This window comes from Rhamphochromis longiceps, linkage group LG23 (assembly GCF_057381845.1).
Source record: "Rhamphochromis longiceps isolate RC_006_pf linkage group LG23, R_longiceps_female_GT1.1, whole genome shotgun sequence".
Classification (NCBI taxonomy): domain Eukaryota; kingdom Metazoa; phylum Chordata; class Actinopteri; order Cichliformes; family Cichlidae; genus Rhamphochromis; species Rhamphochromis longiceps.
Window position 1 is genome coordinate 33,196,644 of NC_140578.1, and position 6,008 is coordinate 33,202,651.

General features: G+C 37.1%; 1 long non-coding RNA gene across 2 annotated transcripts; it reads right to left on the minus strand.

Moving 5' to 3' along the window:
- Positions 1–2,821: 2,821 nt before the first annotated feature.
- On the minus strand, positions 2,822–5,732 carry LOC146642402 (uncharacterized). Of its 2 annotated transcripts, XR_014909740.1 has the most exons (5): positions 5,698–5,732; positions 4,961–5,576; positions 4,451–4,603; positions 3,994–4,079; positions 2,822–3,389 (listed from the first exon to the last, which is right to left on the minus strand). It is a non-coding gene; the product is annotated as an uncharacterized LOC146642402 (long non-coding RNA). The 2 variants fall into 2 exon arrangements; XR_014909739.1 differs by having other exon boundaries at positions 4,961–5,728.
- Between the last annotated feature and the right edge of the window lie 276 nt (positions 5,733–6,008).

Below are 6,008 nucleotides of genomic sequence, written 5' to 3' on the forward strand. Positions count from 1 at the left end.
CTAGTAAGCTATAGTACTTTTTCCTTTGGAAAGATACCATTTGTTCAATCTGCAATTCTGTTGAAGAAAGATGTTGAATCTATTTAATATTTCTTGAAAAATAATTGATTTCTGTGTATTTTTTTTTTCACACTGCATCAAATTAAGGTTGATTACGTCAATTAAGCATCATGAGGTGGAGGGTGGTTCCCTATTTTTTTTTTTTTTTTTGCTGGGAGTTTGCAACCCTATTAGTTGGTTAATATTGCTTAATATTTCTGCTAAGTACTCTTTAAAATACCAGAATAGGGAGGATGGTGTAGGTTTAAGTTTATTAGATTGATCAGTATTGCTGAACTATGAAATATTTTTTTTTGCATACAGGTATAACAGAATAGCTTTAGCGTAGTTGTTGTTTTAAACTTGAGTATGAACTTATACAAAATGCAGCAAGATATTTTAAAAAACAGTTTTGTTGATTAAAACACACTATATCGGATTCATATCGGTATCGGCAGATATTCAAATTTATGATATCGGTATCGGACATAAAAAAGTGGTATCGTGCCATCTCTAGTTACAACATGAGTCGCTTACCTTGTCCGTCCTCAACAGTGTCATTTTTCTGTTGAGTTTGGACTTTTTCAGTCATGCTGCTGTATTTGAAGCTTTTAGTAATTAGATAATGTTGGAGCCCATTTTGATACTAGGTCCAAAATGTCAGCACTAGTGATTTAATTTCCACTTGATGTGATTTAGTTTTTCCATTAATCCATTTTTTTCTTTTCTCAGCCCGATGCTGTGTCACTCTCACTCTGCCTGACCTCCTGTAATCATCTCATCTCCATTGTCAATTTCTCTCTACTATCCCTGGACCGATAAGCTTTGCTCTGCTTGCAGTTCTTCCCATTTATCACACAAATTTCAATAAATGAAAACAGCTATATGGGGGAAAAACCCTGAACAGATGAGAAATCTTGTGCAGTGTGCAGTGTCAAGACTAGCTTTAGGGAAAATTCAATCAAACCTCAAGTGTCTGGGAGATTAATAGCTGTCATTATTCATTCTCAACTCAAGGTGCTACATGCATGCGGTTCATGTGAGTGCATGAAATGTGATAGAAATAGATTATATTTCCTCTGCAGAGCCTGAGCTGCTGATAATAATTTTTAAAAGACAATAAAAGCCCAAAATCTGTTCTGTAAACTGCTTTAAATGAACCTGGGGAGAAAAACTCTTTTAAATAACCCAGCAGGCTTGGGTCAGGCACAAGTTGAGCTTCTTCCTCACTGCTTTCTCTTCCAGTTTACCTAACACAGGCTTTTCTCCTCCGTGTCCTAGAACATAACTGACAACGAAATTAAGTGGCGGTGGGCTAGTGTCAGCGGCGAATTATGGAGGATGTGACAGCTCTGCGTTGATGGCAGATAATCGCACAGCATAATAATCTCTGCCAAGAGAATTGCTCCAGGCTTCTTTATGGTCATAGTAACTGAATCCTTGTCTGGCGCTGTAGGTAAGTCAGATAACACAGGCACCGTTTTGTAGCTCGTGGGCACACGCTCTTGCAAACGCATAAACTCACTATCATCCGTCTTGCTTTTGTAAAACACAGGAAGCCCACATGTGACTTATGCCACTGTCAGCTCAGCAGCACCTCCAGGAACAATATCAACTCCAACACCCACACTCCACATGCACACCCACACCCATACACACAGAATGAGTGTACATTTACCCAGTCATGACAAATCAGCCTTTCCACTGGCTGCTCCACCTTAGGGGGTTGTAACAATAGTGTCAGCTCAGATGAGGAAAGAGGCATCTCTCCCACACAGAACCACTGATTCTTGTGAGTGCTTTTACTTTCATGTTATTGGTCTGCTTTATTTCATTACACTCTACACTGAAAAAAATATGTTGTTGGATTTACTTAATTCAATGGTGGACATTTGTTGCACACAGATGTTTTGCTTTGGCAGCAACTTAAACAATTGAGTTAAATTAACACAATTTATTCATGTTCAATAAATCTGTGCAATTTGTGTTGATAAAATGTGACTTAAACATGTTTTGATGAAGTAATTTGAGCTCTTGAAATATTTTAATCCTTCACAATTTTCTCACTTTATCCCAACACCATTCAATAACTTTTACCCAATACTACTTGGTCACTTAAATACTACATGTTATCTTCAAATTACATTTTGCTATTATATTCTAGTATCAAATACACAATTTTCAAATGGAGGCCTTATAACAGATTGTATTGTTCTCTTCCAAGATGGTTGCTGGCATCCACCAGTAACCTTTCAAAACAACATGTCTAATTTCACTGCAGTAGGTAAAGAATTAAACTGACATTACTCCTCTACTGAATCTATATAAATCAACAGTTAAATAATGTCAGTTCTTCCGTGTTCTCTGGAATCAATCGCAGCAAAGAAATTAGACTGTTTCTTTTGAAAAATGTTGGGAAAGAACAATACAAAACATTCTATTTAAGGCCTCTGACGTCAAGATTCAGTTAAACAACAATTATAACTAAACAATTTGAGGTAATGTTAGTTTCCATTAACATTAAATTAGGTTACTGAATTGGCAAACACCTTCCTATTAACACTACCCATTTTACCCCAATAACTAAAGAAATTAGCACTTGCAGGTCAAAACCTTTATTCAAGAGACGCAAAAATAACATTGATACAGTGACTGTCAAAAAATACAGCACTGATCATACTGTGACATCTTGGTTCAAAACAGCACACTTAGAAATATTCAACGTTCTTTACTTCAACTGAATGAAACTGAAAATACCATTTCACACGACCCATATGGGATATTTAGACTGTATAACTGTTCACGCTACATCTCTTCACTAGTAAAAGAAAGAAAAAATACAAAGAGAAATTTAAAAATGCTGCCAAAAAGACAAACAGAACTTGTACAGAGCAAAAGGAAAAACAAACAACAACAAAAAACAGCTCGTCCTCATGGCAGTTGCAGAGTATATAAAAATGAACCCTGCGATCCGTTCCTGGAATTGAGCTTCAAAAATGCAGCAGAACAAGTGTGAGATTTAAATGTCCTCTCACCTAGAGCTGGTCACCTCACATACATAACAGTGAGCTTCGTTGCAGGAGCAGTTTTGTCTTAGTTGTGAGCTTTTCTTGAGAGCTGAGTTGCATCCAACTCCATTACCACCCTTTGAATCACCTCAAAAGTGTAGCAGAGTTGTGATGGGTAACTCATGTTGAAGGAATAAAAAAGGTCCAAACAGCATGGCTACTGCAAAGGTCACGTTATCCAGATCTTGAAGAACAACATCAGAAAAGTCATTGCCTGGCGCATCTCTGGAGACAGATGTTCATTGTGGTTTTCTCAATCTGTGCAGTGGCCTCAGGCAAGTCCTGGTTAAACACAAAACATTTCTTTAAGATTCCTTTTTAAGCTCATCTCTTTTGAATCTACCAGTTCTAATGTTAGAGTAATTTAAACCAATGCAAGCAACATAGTAAATAGCTATAGCCAAAGAGTGGCCTGCCATGCTGCCATTCATGGTCTAACAGAGTTTCTAAGAGAGGGTGAAAAACATAATAATTTCAAATGCTTTACATTAGTTTTTGTTAGAAAGACACCGGCCCATCAGAAATCCAGGTTATGTCACTCAGAAGATGTTAGAATTTAGACTTTCAGCCCCACAATTTGGTTAGCTGTTGGTCAGTTGGTCTTTTTTTTTTTTTTTTCAAACAAAAGCTAATGTAAATACTGGTGGGATTTTCCTTTGTTCATTAGAATGACAAATTTAAAGTTTTTTTCACACTGATGTGACCCCTAATACAGGGGTGGGGGTGGGGCCTCAAGGGCCGGCGGCCGAGTTCACTACCAGGCCTCATGTGAACTTCAAATTATTAAAGAGGACTACTGGTCCTAACCAGTCCAATGAGGATCAAGTGGATAACTAAATGCATTTTTAAATGTTGCAAATCCACAATCTACTCATAAAACACTCACCATGAACTCCTGCACCAAGATGTTGCAATTGTCTTTCACACAGATGCGGAGCACTTTGATGAGGGACTTCAAGCATTAATGTCATCCTTGAGTATTATAACAAAGAAAACAAAGATTTGTGAACTTTTCAGTAGCACAGAAGAAAATGATCCCAGACAAAAACTCTTGACTTTTTAAACCAGTCAACATGCAACACCAGCATCTACAAAGCAATATCAAAAGTTCCTGTTTGACATCAACTTTATGGATATATAGTTTCCAGAACATTTATTTTTAAAAAAAGATAATTTTTTCTCAGTGGGCCAGTAAATGCATGACGAAAATTATGGCATCCTTTTAGTGGAATCATTACTCACAGGTAATAGTTGACTGTTTCAATGGATGTAGCATAAAAATCTTTTACTGACCTAATGCAATACATATACACTTTGTAGTTAAAGAATTTTAAAGTTCTTACTGTCATAATGGCAGCTACATCCTTTAGCTTTGTGCCCTGTTCCCCCGATCACTTTGCAAACACTTTCAGCAGACTGTCAGAGAGAAACTCAGCTCCGTCAGAAACCTTGACTGTAAAGGCATGGTTGGGATGCACTGGAATGCTGCATTTTATCTGAAATGACATAAAATTATTTTGAAATAACAGCAGGCACTGTGCTTGGTTAATCAGTAATGTTTTGTTGAATAAAAACTGTGTTTCCAGATCTTATGGGATTAAAAATATCCAAAGATGTTTGTTTCTGATTTGCAACCCAACAACCCACAAGTTACAACCTCATTTCAGTTCAAGTGTGCATTAATGCGAGTCCAGTAATCACCTTTCTGGCAATACATACAGGTATAAGTTAAACCTATGGCAGATTTTGGATTTCTCAGTTGTATTAATAGGGTGAGTATGCATGCACCTAATAATTATAAAAAACCTATTATAATTAAGTTACAGAAACGAAAATAGAATATACTTTCTTACCATAACACCTTGAACCCACAATCCATCAGCTGACTCCTGGTGAAATGCAGAATAGAGGTCGTCTCTCAATGTGCAGCAAAAAAAACAAAAACAAAAACAAAAGGACAGCAGGTGAGGGCAGGAGGGGTAGGGATGTAAGCTAGCATAATGCCGCTGATGATATTAGCTAAAGCTGTTCAATGTCCAAAATCTCACTAACACCACGGTGCAGTAAATACACAATGTAACTGAAGAGTCAGTTGGCAAATCTATTCACACAGAAAACCAAATTATGTTATGAGTGCCTCGTAATTAGGTTTAATGTGATATTACGGCTCTTGTGCCAAAGACAAATTCAAATGAAAAAGCGCCAATTCTTTGACAACAGATAAAACAGCAAATAAGCTAACGGCTCTTTTTTAGCATGTTACATGGCGACACTCTAGACGTTTAACTACATTTGGCTGAAATATGGTAAATATTAATTCAAAAAATCAAGACATACCAAAAACGTAGAGTTGGCTGCTCGACTTGACTGAGATGGATGCCTTTTTTAAACCACGATCCAAAGCCCGCGAGATGAAATCACGCGTGGTTTCACGAGATTTAACGTTGCTATCTTATTGACTTACTTCACCTGAACATGATATGAACAATTTAATACACCCTTTCTGCATATCATGTAGTTTTTACACTATATAGTTACATTTAACTTTAAAACATGAGGCAATTGTGTTAAATACATGCAAGATGCTTACATAAATCCAAGAGATGGCCAGTCCCTTTTTTTCAGTGTAGAGTTTTATCGGGGTGACTGTAGCTGAATGAAGTTTCCCCAGAAATGACTTTAATCTGGCTTGTTTTCATCTCACAGTTGATCTGTTTTCTTTTGACTCAATGGGCAAGGCAGCTGTGCCGAGTGAGCAGTTTGATGCAGTTTAATCACACAATTTGTGACGTTAAATTTGAATATTTTGACATGTTTTTCACCTCCACCCCCGCGCATGTTCATCGTGAATTACATTCACTTTACAGCATTTTCCTCCTTTTGTTGGGATTCAGCTGGCTG